Raw genomic sequence first — 16,036 nt, 5'->3', positions numbered from 1 at the left:
TTTTTATCTCTGCTGAAGCTTTCATTAATACTTTATTTCCACTGGGCCAATTATTTTTTTCTGCCCTCATGATTTCTGGAAACCTCCTGGTGACACCATACTAAAAATCTTTTCACAGCACCACAGGAAAGCACCATATGTAATATAGTTCCTTTGAACAGCGGTTGCTGAAAACCTTGGATGCATCCTTCAGTGGGGGATGCATACATTGGTACCTGCAGCTTGAAATTCACATTGAGCAGACTGGCCCTGCTGCATTAAGTTGCACAGTGGGTGATCTCAAAGCAGGCAATCTATCAAAGCATAATTTGTGTAAAGGTGCAGCAGTAACTCATTATTTTGATTTTATCTTATTCCACTGACAGAATATGATCTATCATATTAGATTCGAAGTATAACGTTAATCATCTGCTAAGGTGGTGCTTTTTTCCCCTGTGGACCGTTTTCCTTTAATAAAACTTTCAGCAAACTGCTATTTGACTTTTAGTATTTCACCACAAAAATGGGTGAAGGTAGGTACTTGTTTTAGGTGTATAATTACCAGGTATGTAGCTATATGGAAAATCCATGATTTCTATTCATTCATCCTGCTGAGGTTGCAATTGGTTAAGGTGTCACCCCATGCTGATCAGATTATTTGTTTGGGGCAGAAAAGATACAGGTTTTATCCTCTTATACACTTTTTTATTCATTACGAAGGAGAGTTTCCTACAAGAGGCAGTGATTGGAAGGAGAAGTAAACCAAGTGCAAGTGTAAATGTTGGGGATGTAGGGGATGTAGAAAACATGCTTGCTTCTGAATATGATTTTGGGCATGTATGCAGAAAAAATAAACACTTCCATGTTTTATGTAATGAAACAGTACCGTAGGAAGTTGCTTATAGAGGGAAAGTACCAGTAAGAAAAGATCAGAGGTTAAAATAATTGTTACAACTCTGATGTACACCTGCCTAGCAAATCTTAGGAACTGGCATGAGCAAATGAGTTCTATGGAGTATCTTCTGAAGAACCTTGTAACCTCATTGAAAATGGGAGAAAGAACTGAGTACTGTATGTAATATGCCATGGCTTTATTTATCATAATTTCACCTAGTCTAGGTTCTAGGATATCAGGGCACGAGTGCTGATCTTGAACTTCCTAGTCTATGGTTGAGTAAGTTTGATCAGAAAAGTGGCATTAGAAGTCAAACATGCATAAACAATTATACAGTCAGGGACAAACTAAATTTATACTTACAGTATATCTTTACCTCTTGCATTGCTCATTATTTTGTAAATAACAGAAACAAGGGCCCTGTGGATAGGAAAAAAGGATGGAGCCGTAATTCATTTTGCCACTGCAACATTTAGGGCAGAAAAAATACAAAGTAAATAATCTTGTGTGAAATTACTTGGAATCATTAGATAGATATAATCATATTGCACTCCGCTATTTCATATTCAATAGCTAAGTAAATATACTGTAAATTAGAATAAACATGAATCACTAGGCTAAGCATGAATAATTCTGAATCATAGTGCTTTGATATTTTCTTGTATGTTTCTCAATTTCCTTATAGAATAGGTAGGTGAAAGATACTTCTATTTTAAATTTGCTGGGTAAAGCAATTAAAAGATAAATGATATTAAATGTTAACATAGGCATTGGTAGTAAGCCTTGTGATATTTTTATATATAAATTATTGAGTATGATTTGTGTATATATTTTATATATACATAATACTTATATACATTTATATCATTTATATTTCAGAAACAGATATAATGAAGTGCTCTATAGTATCAGCTCTTGTCACTTGCATCGAGAGTCCTATAAATAACTTTGCAAACATATTGAGTGATTCTCTTTGCTCTGCCGGCCCTCAGCATTACGATCTGGCTGTAAAAAATTATGTCTTCCTTCTATTTCTTGTTGACCCTTGCATCATTCTGAACTCTTTATTCTCTCAGCTAAACTCCCTTCTTCAGAAACAGAAATGCTACTTCTTTCCTTAATCATTTTGATGCATAAGAGACCGCGTTTAGATGATCTTTGCCTCGCTGAATCCCCAGCCAGATTCTGTGTCTGACGTACAGGTTCCCCTCGACTTATGACCACAATTGAGCCCAGAATTGTTGCTGAGGGAGACATTTGTTAAATGAATTTTGCTGCATTTTACAATTTTTCTTGCCACAGTTGTTAAGTGAATCACTGCAGTTGTTAAGTTAGTAATAGGATTGCCAAGTGAATCTGTCTTCCGCCTTGATTTTGCTTTTCAGAAGGTCACAAAAGGTGATCACATGACCCCGGGACATAAATATATGCCAGTTGCCAACTGTCTGAATTTTGTTCACATAAACAATGGTGCTGCAATGGTCATAAGTGTGAGAAACAATCATATGTCCCATTTTTCAATGTGGTTGTAAGTTTGAAAGGTCACTAAATGAATGGTTGTAAGTCGGGACTACCTGTATTCCTAATCATTCTGGTCCTTGAGTATTTAATGAAGTTCCTGAGATACAGCATGTAACACACACACACACACACACACACACACACACACACACCCCGGACAACATCTAGATATCTACTTCCAGGTTTCTCAGCAAAGGCCATGCTGCCTGAGGAATATTATAGTTTAAGTACACATATATGGAGAACGTCAGAGTCAAGGAAGATGAATGCAAGTACATTTCTCTTGCTGATTAGATATTTCTTTCAGTGGTGAAAGAACCTATGATGAGAGCAATGTTAACTAGTTGTATTATTGATTATCATACAATTAAAGCTAGTTGAATAGGATTGGGTGCCCAATTACCCTAATAATGAATTTAGCCTCTGTTTAGTCTTCTCTTCATTTCAGGCAGACACTGAGTCCAGAAGATGTTGCAGGCACCACAAAGATAAGAGGCATTTGATCTTGCATATATTGGCTCTATTTTATAGATTGCAAAGTCTAGCCTATGTAGACTGAGACATCAATTGTCCTCAAACTTCCCAATCTAGAACTGATAATTCTGCTCAGCAGTTATTTTTCTTTTTCTTCTCTTATTAATTTATACTCTATCAACTTATTTTCTAAATGCTCTATGTAACCACCCTTTTCCTTGTATTCTGTCAATACTGTTTCTTTTCTCTCCACATTTTCTTTCCTTAAGTTAGAATAAGTAGAATAAGCATGCTAGTCTATATGTTAAGCATGTGCATGTTCTAGTTTCCAGATGCGTTTTCGTAAATGTGTATGACTACTTCCCTCCTGCTATGTATATGTAAAGGAAATTGTCAATCTTTCTGAACTTTAACACCTATTAAATCTCCTACTTGAATACTGTGTGGATCTTTGTTAAGCTTATTATCCATTCTGAGACCTATCACCTTAATTATAGCTAATTTATCCCCTAATTAGCCCATCAGAAATAGCTATTCCCCAAATTAAAAAAAAAAGCAATCAATAAGATATTGTTATGCATTTCAAACCTTGTCAAAATATCCTATCCATCAGATCTTAATCTACATACCTGAAATTATGTGCATAGGTGGAGAATTTCTGACAAGAGTACGCAATTATGCCTAAAACACTATGGTCACTATGTTCCCTAATGAATTTAGAAATGTAGAGGCATACTCTATGCAAAAGGATGAAGCTTTTTGAAATTCTGTTGATGTCATTTGGAATGTAAAATGCACTATTTTTAGTTCATTTAATAAAAATTAAATAACTGGTTTCCTTTTCTTTTTAAAAACTTCTTATATTAAATGAATAAAACAAGATTTGAATTTCTGACAGCTCTGTCAGACTGTAAGGTAACCACAAGCTAACAAGCCCACCCACTAGTTATATGACTGATATTGATAATCTTGTTCTCCATTGAGAGTGGAGACAGCAGCCAGCGTGGGTAGTGCCCATCCAATCAGCTTGAAGGACTGAGCCTGTCAATTTTTCTTAGTCCCGCCCTGTTGCCGGGCATGCCCAGTTTTTGGCTCAGTCCTTCAGCGCTGGCTGGTGTGTGGGACTTCTCTCTAGCTAAAATTCTCTCTTTATCTCTTCGTGTTAAAAATCTCCGTTTTTCCTGACCTGGACTGTTTGACTGTGCTCTGGCAATTCGATTTGAACCTTATCTGTTTTTCTCCGGCTGACTTGGACCGTCCTGACCTCGAGTTTGCGAGTCGTGAGTAAGAAAGTGGGCCCTTGTTAACTTCGTTTTTCCCCTGGCTCTGCCAGGGGCGTGGGGATTCCTGCCCTAGATTCCCCTTAAGGGAGAGCCTATTTAGACATCGGATCTTCGAGGGACAATTCCTGGCTGTTGCGCCCTCCTCTCTCTCCCTAGTAAAATCCTTCTTTCGCCCAGCGTAGTTTCGGCGGGCATTCTATCAGCGGCGCCCGCCATTTTGGGCTGCAAAGTTCCCGCCGTTGGGGGGGGAGCACCAGATTAGCGGCCTGCAATTCTCCATTTCTGCTGGAACGAGCCTTTTACGGCCGCTCACCACAGAGGTTTAATTTGAATGTGAAGAGTGGCGGGCTGAAGTTTTTCTGCTGAGGAGCCTCGCGCCCCCGCCCCTGTAATCCTGTAGCCGGCAACTGCGGCTCCTTTTAGACTGCCTCGTGGCCGCTCTGCACAGCCTTATCAGATTGCTGGCTGCGTCCTTGCAGCTGAGGAGCTTCGCGCCCCCCCCCTGCCTAGTTTCGCTGCAGTGGCCTGAATCCGGTGGTTCTCAAGTTACGCCCAGTGGAGCTTCACGCCCCCCCCTTTACTCTGTTGCAGATAATTGGGTTTAAGCACTAGCCACCATCAATTTAGTGGAGCTTCACGCCCCCACAAGTGCTGTTACTTTCAACGGTCACAGGACTGTGGCCTTAATTTGTTTTTGCTGGATTGACGGATTGCCTCTCCTCCAGCAACGCCTTGCAAGACCCCCCCCCCCACCTCACTTTCCAGTTAGTGGAGTTTTTTACGCTCCCAACTTATTCTGTCTGGCCTTGATTGTATTATTTCAGTGACTATTCTCTAGGATTATCTCCTGTGGAGTTCCTCTCGCTCCCTTCATATATTCAGAGTTGAATTATTGAGGCACAGTCTGGTGTGTGTGGGTTACGCTTCCAACCTTGTTTTCTGCCATGCCTAAGGCCCTTTCAAAGTCTAAGCACGGCCGGAAGGCCAGTGCAGGTGAAGTTGGCCAATCAGACTCCACGTCTGTTACCCAGCAATCTACCTTGGAAGATTCCAGGTCTCGTTCCAGGTCTTCCCAACTCTCACGTTCCCATCACAAATCTTCCACACGTGGCTTGTCCTCTTCTTCTTCTAAAGTGGAACAACGTAGAGACAAAGTTTTGACCAGATTATGTGACAAGGCCTGCGCTCAGTTGCCTCCTCCCACTCTGCAACCACCTGTCCCTTCTAATCCATCCACAGCCCCTATACCTCGTTCTCCTACTCCTGACCAGCTCTCTCTCCAAGATTGTCCAGTGACTATTTCCGAGGAAGATTTGTGGGGCCCTGAGTCAGTTTCTCAACAGCCAGTCCCTGATCCGGCAACAGTACCGGGGGCTCCTTCTTCTGATCCTGTACCTGTCTCTTCCTTGAATTCAGTTGTTCCTCCTGATCAGCTGCAACAAATGATTGAGGCGGCGGTTCAACGGTCCTTGGCCACCCGTTCTGCCTCCTTCGGTCAACATGGATCGGCCAGAGACACCTCTCCTTTTTCAGCGGACCACGGTGAAGAAGGATGTTCACATTCTGTTCGATCCGCCTCCCCTACGTCATCTCACTACAGTCATCCTTCAGTCTTGATCGATGAGGGAGATCCTGATTCTGACCTATCAGAAGATGAGAACCTTCCTCCTGATCAGCCTGCTTTCACAGGCCTCTTTCCTCAGGCCTTATTCAAATCGTTGCTGTTCAAGGCTGTCAACACGGCTCGTTTATCCTCTCCAAACGCTGATCCAGTACCCCCTTCTTCCTCCTCTGCATCGTTGGACCCGATGTTCGCGGAACCAGCTAGACCTATAACTTCCGTTCCTACTCCTCCTCTCTTTCTGGATGTAGTGAAACGACAGTGGGAGTCCCCAGCTTCTGCTCCCCTCCCTTCGTCTAACGACAAAAGGAACTTTCAAGTATCCTCGGACCTCGAAGCTCTTCTTCAAATCCCTTCGGTAGATGCTCCAGTGGCAGCGCTTCTTCCTAACTCCAATGTTCCGGGCGAGCCGGACGAAGGACTCCGCCCTGATGAACGCAGATCGGATCAGGTTCTTCAAAAGGCTTTTCAAAGTTCTTCCTGGGCGATTAAAGCTACCACCACAGCATCCTTCTTCAATCGGACAACTTTGCTGTGGTTGCGTCAATTACAAGACAAGCTAGCTCCAGGAGATGCTCGTATCAGGCAAGACCTGAATAAAATTGTGGCTGCCGTGCAATTTTCAGCCGATTCTACTCTGAATGCTGCCAGGTTCTCCGCTAAATCTTTGGCTTCGGCGGTCACGGCTCGTCGTCTGCTGTACCTCCGTCACTGGCAGGCGGATGCCAGACACAAGTGGCGTTTGGCTTCGGTGCCCTTCAAGGGCACGAAACTCTTCGGAGATGCTTTAGAGCCTTTCCTCACAGAAACCAGGGACAAAAAGAAGGTTTTAGCTGCTGCTTTCCGGAGAGGAGCTCCCCGTTTCTCGCCTTATCCTTCTCGCTCCTTCTCTCGAGGTGCGGATGGGGGGTCCTCTTCCTCTTCTCCTTTTCCCACATTTAGGAGAGATGGGTCTTTCAGCAGACAGCGGGGTTCTTCCGATAGATCATTTAGAGGGCGCTCTTTTAATTTCAAGCGGCCCTTTCGAGGGGGAGGAGGTCGTTTCGCCCGTCGCCGTCGCTGATTGCCCTTTGAATCCTCCCATTGGTGGTAGATTGGGTCTCTTTGCCACTGTCTGGGAAGAATCCACTTCGGATAAGTGGGTCCACGCCACCTTAAGATCTGGGTTGGCCATTGAGTTTATTGCCCCCCCCCTCGTGCCTTTGTTTGCTGCCCGATTTCTCGTAATCCCGCCAGGAGATCCCTCATGGATTCTTCGATTCAGCATCTCCTATCTATCAGGGCAATTCAACCTGTACCTCCGGGTCAGGAAGGATCGGGATTCTATTCAAGGGTGTTTCTGGTCCCCAAATCCTCGGGGGGGTGGCGCCCTATCCTGGACCTCAAACGTTTAAACAGATACGTTGTGTATCGAAGATTCAAAATGCAATCATTGAAGTCTATTCTAGACGGTGTGCGGAGGGGCGATCTCCTCTCTTCCATTGACCTAACAGAGGCTTACCTTCATATTCCTATCCTCCCATCCCATAGACAGTTTTTGAGATTTTGTTATAACGGAACTCACTACCAATATAGGGCCCTTCCATTTGGCCTATCTTCTGCCCCTCGCACTTTTACGAAGGTGCTGGCTGCATTGGCGGCTCGACTCCGTCTCTGTTCCGTCCGCCTAATGTGTTATTTAGATGATATCCTTCTGCTGTCCCCTTCTGTACAACAGGCTGCCCTGGATATTCGCCTGACGGTTGAGACACTAGCGGCTCACGGCTTCTCTGTTAACTTGGAGAAGAGCCACCTTTCCCCCTCCACTAGATTAGTACACTTGGGTGCCCTGATTGACTCCCTTCAGGGCAAGGTTTTTCTTTCTCCCGATAGGCAAGCTAGTCTGAGGCAGTTAATTTACCAGGTTGAAGGGAGTCGGGTGGTTTCCCCCTATGTCTTATCTCAACTCTTAGGTAAGATGATATCTGCGATAGCTATTGTGCCATGGGCCCAACTCCATGCCAGGGAACTCCAATGGTTTCTCTTACCTTTGCAGAAGGCTGGCAGAGGCACTTCATTGAAGCCGATCCCACTTCCTCCGGCGGTACGAAGATCCCTCCGGTGGTGGCGCTCCCCTGCTCTTTCGGCGGGGTGTTCCTTCCTCGAAACCTCGAGGGTAGTGGTGACGACAGATGCCAGTCTCCTGGGTTGGGGGGCCCATTGTCAGGGTCAACTGGCTCAAGGGACTTGGACAACCTCGGAAGCTCGTCATCCCATCAATTGGCTGGAATTGAAGGCGGTTTTTCTCGCTCTAAGGGCATTCCGTCACCTGGTCTCCGGAGCCCACGTCCTCGTCCTCACCGACAACGTCGCAGCAAAGGCTCATTTGAACAAACTGGGGGGCACCAGATCGAAGTCTCTTCTGACTCTGACAGTCATGTTGGGTGTATGGTCAGAGCGCCACCTGTGTTCCCTTCGGGCGGAACACATATCCGGGGTACAGAATGTTCAAGCGGACTGGTTGAGTCGCCAGCGGATAGACAATGCGGAATGGCATCTCCTTCCACTTCTCTTCCAGGAGCTGTCTCGTCGCTTCGGCCGCCCAGTAATCGACCTGTTCGCAACTCACGAGAACGCTCAACTTCCGCTGTTCCTTTCTCGGTATCCACATCCTCGAGCGGCCGGTGTCGACGCTCTTCGAACTCCATGGCCGTCGGGCCTTCTGTACGCATTTCCTCCGACGACCCTCCTTCCCAGGGTCATCCGCAAGATTCTATCCGAGCGAGCGGAAGTGATCCTTGTTGCTCCTCATTGGCCTCGGAGACCCTGGTTTGCGGACCTCGTGTCCCTATCGGTGACCCCATCGTGGCGCATTCCTCTCTCAGACAATATGCTTTCGCAGGGCGCTCTGAAGCACCCAGACCCGGCCTGGCTCAATCTAACCGCTTGGAGATTGAGCGGTGCACTTTGAGGGAGGTTCAAGTCCCGGCAGATGTTGTACATACCTTATTATCCTCCCGTCGACCTTCTACAGAACGCATTTACTCTGCCACCTGGAGGAGTTTCTGTAACTGGTGTGATCAAGTCGGTGTTATACCTCTACAACCGTCTATTATACATATTCTGATGTTTTTGCAGAAAGGCCTTTCCCAAGGCCTCTCCCCTAACACTCTCCGCCGACACATTGCAGCCTTATCTTCGGTACTCACCTGCGGCTCCTTGTCGTCTCTCGCTCATCATCCATTGATCCGTCGGTTCCTTCGGGGAGCAAAGAACTTGTGCCCCCCTGTTCTGCATCGCTACCCTACCTGGGACCTTCCTCTGGTCTTACAATCTCTTACGAGTCCTCCATACGAGCCTCTTCAGACTACCAGCCTCAGACTTCTCACCTGCAAGGTTGCTTTCCTGGTGGCCATTACTTCGGCTCGCCGCATTTCTGAGCTCGCCGCCTTGTCTACTCGTCCGGATCTTTGCGTTTTCCACACAGACCGGGTGGTGCTCCGTTTGGACCCGACCTTCGTGCCAAAGATCAACTCCGTGTTCCACCGTGCCCAGGAGCTTATCCTGCCTAATTTCTGTCCCCGGCCGACTCACCCTCGGGAACGTCGTTGGCACTCTCTCGATGTCCGACGGGCACTGCGGGTTTACCTGAAGAGGACGGCTCCCTTCCGTCGTTCGGAGTCTCTCTTTGTATCCTTCTTACCTACTTCTCAAGGCAGTAAGGTCTCGTCTTCAACCATCGGTCGTTGGATTCGCCAGACTATCGCCACGGCCTATGATGTTAGATCCCTTCCACGACCTTCAGGATTGACAGCTCACTCCACCCGCAGCGCAGCTACGACGGCAGCTTGGGCGACGCAGGCTTCGTTGCTGGAAATTTGTAGGGCTGCCACGTGGTCTTCTCCTAGCCCCTTCATCAGACACTACAAACTCGACCAGTTTGCGTCAGCTGAAGCCTCGTTTGGTCGCCGGGTTCTGCAGGGAGTTGTTGCCGGAGAGAACAATGCGGTCCAGCGTGATCCCCCCCTATCATCGGGACAGTGAACTTGGGTATGTCCCACGCTGGCTGCTGTCTCCACTCTCAATGGAGAAGGATCGTTGGTCTTACCTGATACGTTCCTTCTCGTTGAGTGGAGACAGCAGCCAGACCCTTCCCTCTTTTTTTGCACGCTGGACTTAAAAAACTTTTCTGCATTTCTGTCTTGTTTCCTTTGTCCCACACACCGAGTCTGTCTTCCAGTCTTCGCCAAAACTGGGCATGCCCGGCAACAGGGCGGGACTAAGAAAAATTGACAGGCTCAGTCCTTCAAGCTGATTGGATGGGCACTACCCACGCTGGCTGCTGTCTCCACTCAACGAGAAGGAACGTATCAGGTAAGACCAACGATCCTTCTATTCAGTGTAGTGTCATCACAGTTCAGTGAATATTCTAATTAACTTTGCAGAGAGCTGCTAAAATTGGTTCCAATTCCTTGCAAAACACATATTGCAAAAATACAGCGGATAACATGAGGAAGGCAACATGATCTCTATGTATTGTCACGTTCAAGTGAAAACATTTGCAGATTGTATTTGCATGCATCACTGGTTTTTTTTAATCCTTAATTCTGTTGCCACACCTTTATTGCTCTTAGAACAGATTGAGTCAAGAGTAGTAATTACCAAGGGCTTTATTATATTCCCAGTTAGACATATTGTTGTCACTACATTTCATTTGCTGAAAAATTAGGAGGTGATTAGGTAGTGTTGTTTTTCAAATGTTATACAATACAAGGTTTACAACAAAGCATTGCTGTATATACACTTATATAAATTGCAGAGTGGTTAATGTTATTGACCAAATGTTGGTGATAGTAAAGCCTGTGTTTGTTGTTACAGAAATGGTTAGTATATGCCAAGAATGCAAGAGTAAAGAGTTGAAGCTATAATTTTATTACCTTTATTTTACTGTGTTGAAAAGAGTTGGAAGTTAATGCTTTCCCCCTTTTTCACCTTTATTCCACAATTCTCTCCTTCCTTCCTTTCCCTCCCCCACTTCCCTATCACATTTACTTTCAGTTACATTTTATATTTTGATTTATATATTAATAATATACATATATTGAATATATATTGAACAATAGTAAAGCCTAAGTTAATTGTTCATTACTGTAGAATTTTCAGCTCTATTCTTCCATCTACTACAGATAGTCCTCATCTTACAGCCACAATTGAGCTCCAAATTTCTGTGGTTAAGTGAGACATTTGTTAAGTGAGTGTTGCTCCATTTTATGACCTTTCTTGCCAGAGTTGTTAAGTGAATCACTGCAGTTGATAAGTTAGTAATACAGTTGTTAAGTGAATCTGGCTCCCTCATTGATTTTGCTTGTGAGAAGGTTGCAAAAGGTAATCACATGACCTTGGGACACTGCAACAGTCATAAGTATGAACCAAGTGTCTGAATTTTAATCACATGATCATGGGGATGCTACAAAGATCGTAAGTGTGAAAAATGGTCATAAGTCACTATTTTCAGTGCCTTTAAATGGTCACTAAATGAACTGTTTTAAGTCGAGAACTACCGTACCTGTATATACACTGACGCACTGATTTCATTTTGATAATATAATTTTGAAGTGTGATGGTCAGAACATCAATTGCAGCTGTATTACAGTTTTATTACTATACTGACAATTTTTCTTAACATTTGTTTTTACACACCTGTCACAGTGGGGTTATATTTGAATTGGGTTATTTAACATGAGACCAAGATCCCTTTCTTGATCAACTCTGATATCATTGAACTCGTTAGAGGGTGAAACATATTGTTTTGCTTTTACTGCTATGTTAGATTTGTTCTCTCAGGCAAAAACTATAAATCAAGGAGGCAATAATACCGAGGATCCTGATTCCATCAAGTTTATGCTACCTAAATTTGGCAATCAACTAATAACTAAAATGTGATTTTCCACAGATTTTTGGTAGACAGTCAAGACAAATAGATTCATTAAAGTTGCAAGAGTTATTAATATTTTTAAAAAATTTCCAACCCAATATAGGAAAAACATTAATATTTCTAAATTGATAGAGATGTTTCTGATTCAAGTTTTAAGAAAATGGAAAGGATATATTTCTGTAGTGATCATAATAATGTGGATGGACAGGAGCTAATTGCTTAAAGAGAAATATTTAATAAGGAATTGCCTTGTGTGTCCATTGGAAACAGAACTTAACCCTATTTTTTTTTTAGAAATGTAATTGAGAATGGCCTTGGATAATCTCAATAGGGAATCAAGTTCACTTTGTTTAAAATGGCTAAGTAATACTCCAGTTCAAGTGAAGCCTCCATTTGTTGTTGTCAACAGTTAAGAAGCTGTGAGAAATACACTCCCTATAAATTGTATAGGTTGATACCATTGAGGAAATAATTTCTGAATACAGATTGTCTGCAGTGGGAAGACTATTTATATATGAGGACTTTCTTGTGTGGTGAATCATCACCAATTCATAAGTGTTGCACGTATTGCCTGAGCAGAGTCAGTATTGTTTAAAAAAAATACTGCTTCTATTCAATTTATAAATTGATTTTTTTTACATAAAAGTAAAACTGAGAAACATGTTATGACAGCAAACTATGTTTTATGGTTTGTTACTAAAATACGAACAGTTCTTTTTTTATAATGAGGATGCTATACTTTATATATGATTAATTGATGTACAATTTAAAATATAGGTGTTTATATCTAGCATTTATTTTCTTATTTTACTATCCGGAACTAAAAATAAATAGGTGGATTAAGCATTTCATGGTTAAAGGAACATATGTTCTCCATTGTGGATGGAGACAGCAGCCAGGGTGGATGGATGTGCTCGTCTGTTCAGGTTGATAGACTGAGCCCGTCATAGTTGTTAAGTCCCGCCCTTGTTACTGGGTAGACCCAGCTTTTGGCTCAGTCTGTCAGCCTAGACAGGCATGTGGGACTGTTCCTCTGGCCTTTTCTGACTATTTCTTTGACTATTCCTGTCATCTGGTTTCTGATCCTGGTTGTGATTGCTGGTTTTTTACTTGGACTGTGACCATTTCAGATAGGTGACTGTCCAGCCTTTGCTTAAAAACCTCCAGTGATGAAATGCCCATGACTTCTGAAGGCAAGCTGATCTACTGGTTAATTGTTTTCACTGTTAGGAAGTTTCTCCTTAATTCCAGGATGCTTCTCTCCTTGATTAGTTTCAGGATCAGTTTACATTACCTGTCTTACAGAGGTGGTATTCAGCTGGTTTGGACTGGTTCACCCGAACTGGTAGCCAAAATCACAGGTGGGCCTGCCCACCCACCCTGGCTCTATGCCATCTTATTTAGGCATGTTTTTGAGGCCGGGCGCATGCGTGGAAGGCAGGCGCGCACATGAACCGGGTGTGTGTGTGCAAGAAATGAGCGTGCACGTGACGAACTGGTAGTAACATAATCTGAAACCCACTACTGCTACTGAAACCCACTACTTAGTAGTAAAAACCCACTACTGCTGTATTCTTCAGATACATTTGAATTACAACTCTCACAACTCCCTGAGATTAACTTCCACTGCTGGGATTTCTAATTCAGCAACATTAATTTCTCAGGTGGATAATTTTAAAAGCTCTACCATTATGCTTTCTCTCTACTTAGTGCTAGTTGGCTTTTTAAAGAAGCTTCCAAATAACACTTGTTTTTATTTAAAAATGTGTACAGGCTTAAGTTTTATGTAGAAAGGCTTGAGTTTCTAAAACACCTCTAGGTGATGGATGAAAGATTTCGCAGCGATTTAATGCAGTATATATTAAACACTAGTGAAACTGTAGTACGGAGATGTTGAAAGGCTGTGTTAAAATTGCTGTTTAGGTACGGATGACCTTGGGGAGGCAATTGTTCAAAAATAAGACTACAGATATTTCAGGATAAAAGTAATTCATAGCCAATTGAATAAATTTTTGTAGAATAATTGTCAATATCATGCAAGGCCTGTTTCCCATCACCTCAAGTCAAATGGGAATTCACATATTGGCAATGCTGATATTGCAGTCGCCTTTTCTGGCTTTCCAGTAACATAGTGTCAGCAAATTTCTTATTATTATTCTAAGCTAGAATTTTGATTTTATCTGTCACACTAGGTTACTTAAGTGCCAACTGTGGTCAATGAAGTAATGATGCTGAATTGGTAAAAAAAGGAAATACAAAGCAATGTGAAAGTGTTAAATATACTATTGTGAGGACCAATTTCCAATCATCCTGGATTTGTGAAATATTTAGCTTCAGGGCATCCTCTCTTAAATGGAGGCTAAATATAAACTATTAAGTTTTGTAATTCTTGCTACAGTTATGGGATATAAGCTTGGAGGAAGAGATGTGGGAAGAGCAGTGAACTTCTATGAATATATGTGGAGGTGATAATACAATCAACTATAAGGAATTCTGGTAACTGATGGAGACAGCACTGAAAGAGAAGTTTTTGGCTTTACAACGACATAAGCAACGTGATCGTGAAATGTGAAAAGCTAAAACTAAGGAATATCTTTAAAGCAGAAACTAAGTGCCCCAAACTGGATGTCTTAGGAATATGAGTCAAGCTGGCTTCCGGTGTAGCTGTCAGGGCGGAAAGACCAGTACAGTGTTGGCTCCTCTGTGCCGAGTGCTTTTCTCGAGCCTCCGTGGCTTTATTTTGTTGTTCTCAGCCCCAGAGAGGTTGGGGAAGTGGAGGGGCTTTCTTTGGAGGCGAGGAGGGGGGTACGACTGCTTGCTGCAATGAAGCCTGAGCTCCAAGGATCCAGAGGACAAGAAGAGGGCCGCGGAACAGCGGCCCCAAAGCCGATGACACTGTGTTTTTGACCGGCACAGGGAGACGAGACGGAACGAAACAGAAAAAGAAGAAGTGTGGGATTGACTCTGGCACTGACGGGACTGTGCAGTGAATAAACAGAGTCGCAGCAGCCAAGATTGTAAGTGAAGGAAGCCTTTATTTATTTGTTCTTCAGCTTTCTCACTGCTGCAGAATCTTGGTGAAACGGAAGAACGATGCCCTGTTTAATTGGATTAAGTGCTGGAGAGGAACTTGTGTAGTGATGGCAACAATTCAGAGGAACTTTACAAAGTAACGACTCTCTGAAACAGTAACTTTGAAATTGAAAGTGACGAGTAGGGGGTGATTCTCTTCCTGATCCCCCCTCCTCCCCAGGATTATTGACAGTGAACCCTTTCCCGCTTAGTCTTTTTACTGTGATAAGTTGGAATAGTGTTTGAATTTAATATTCTTCTGGATCTTTACTATTTTTTTTACTATAAAATATATGGTGCAATAAGTTAATTAATTGTAACTGAAGATAATTTATATTTCTCAATTTTTATTAATTACAAACAATTGATGACTAATGGATTGACTATTTAACTATCCATCTTGATTTGTTATTTAGTATAATTTTGTTTATTATATAGTTTGTATACATTATAAGATTAAGACTAAAGTAAGAAAAAAGTATTTGGTATAAAGTAGTGTTTGCTAAATAATATATTGTAATTAATTGTTGATAGATAGGATAATTTTGAACTGATTTTTGATCTTAGATTTGTAGGATAGTGTTAAACAACTGAGGTCGAACAGTAATAAGAGATTTAAATAAGAAGGAAAGTTGAATTGACTGAGCAACCCTAAGCAGACTATTTAAGTGTATGATAATTTGGAAAAATCTCCTTTGCTTGGCTAACATGTCTACTACAGTGACATCAACAAAAGTGATGAAGAAATGTAGCTTCAATAGCAGCATTTTCTCCTATTACAACTCCCCCAGGGCTAAGAAAGTCATTTGAAAGCTTATCAACAGTAGAGAAACCTGTCACGATGCAAGGAATTCAGGCGATGTTTCAGAACATTCAGGAAATAATGGAGAAAAATCAAGAATCGACATCTAGAAATTTTGATGACTTGAAGACTGAAATGAGTGAATTAAGAGGAGAGATTAAACAAATTAAAGAAACACTGGGAGAGATGAGATCAACCTTAACTAAACACGAAGATTGGTTGACAGAGGTTGAAAAAACTACTGAACGAGTGGAGGCCCAGATGGAGAGGTGTGAACGGAGAAGTGTACAAGCGGTTGGGAAACTCGAAGATGAAGTGGTATTTTTGGAGATGGAAAAATCTGCCTTTTTCTTACGCCTCCAGAATGTGGTGGACGATAAAGAGGAACGGCTTGATGTGATTGTGGGGGAAGTGATAGTGGAAGTAGTTGGAAAAAGAAAAGAAGAAGTCTATTGTGATATAGATGAAGCTTACT

The 16,036-nt window shown here is 42.7% G+C and overlaps 1 protein-coding gene across 1 annotated transcript in view; it reads left to right on the top strand.

The window, feature by feature from the left end:
• The window catches only part of TMEM163 (transmembrane protein 163), a 101,300-nt gene that overhangs the window by 45,080 nt on the left and 40,184 nt on the right, over window positions 1-16,036 (top strand). The window lies entirely within an intron of this gene.

This window comes from Pantherophis guttatus, chromosome 1 (assembly GCF_059756535.1).
Source record: "Pantherophis guttatus breed Tessera chromosome 1, ASM5975653v1, whole genome shotgun sequence".
In the NCBI taxonomy this organism is placed as follows: Eukaryota; Metazoa; Chordata; class Lepidosauria; order Squamata; family Colubridae; genus Pantherophis; species Pantherophis guttatus.
Note: the sequence above shows the minus strand (reverse complement) of the source record. Positions and strands in the feature narration are given on the sequence as shown.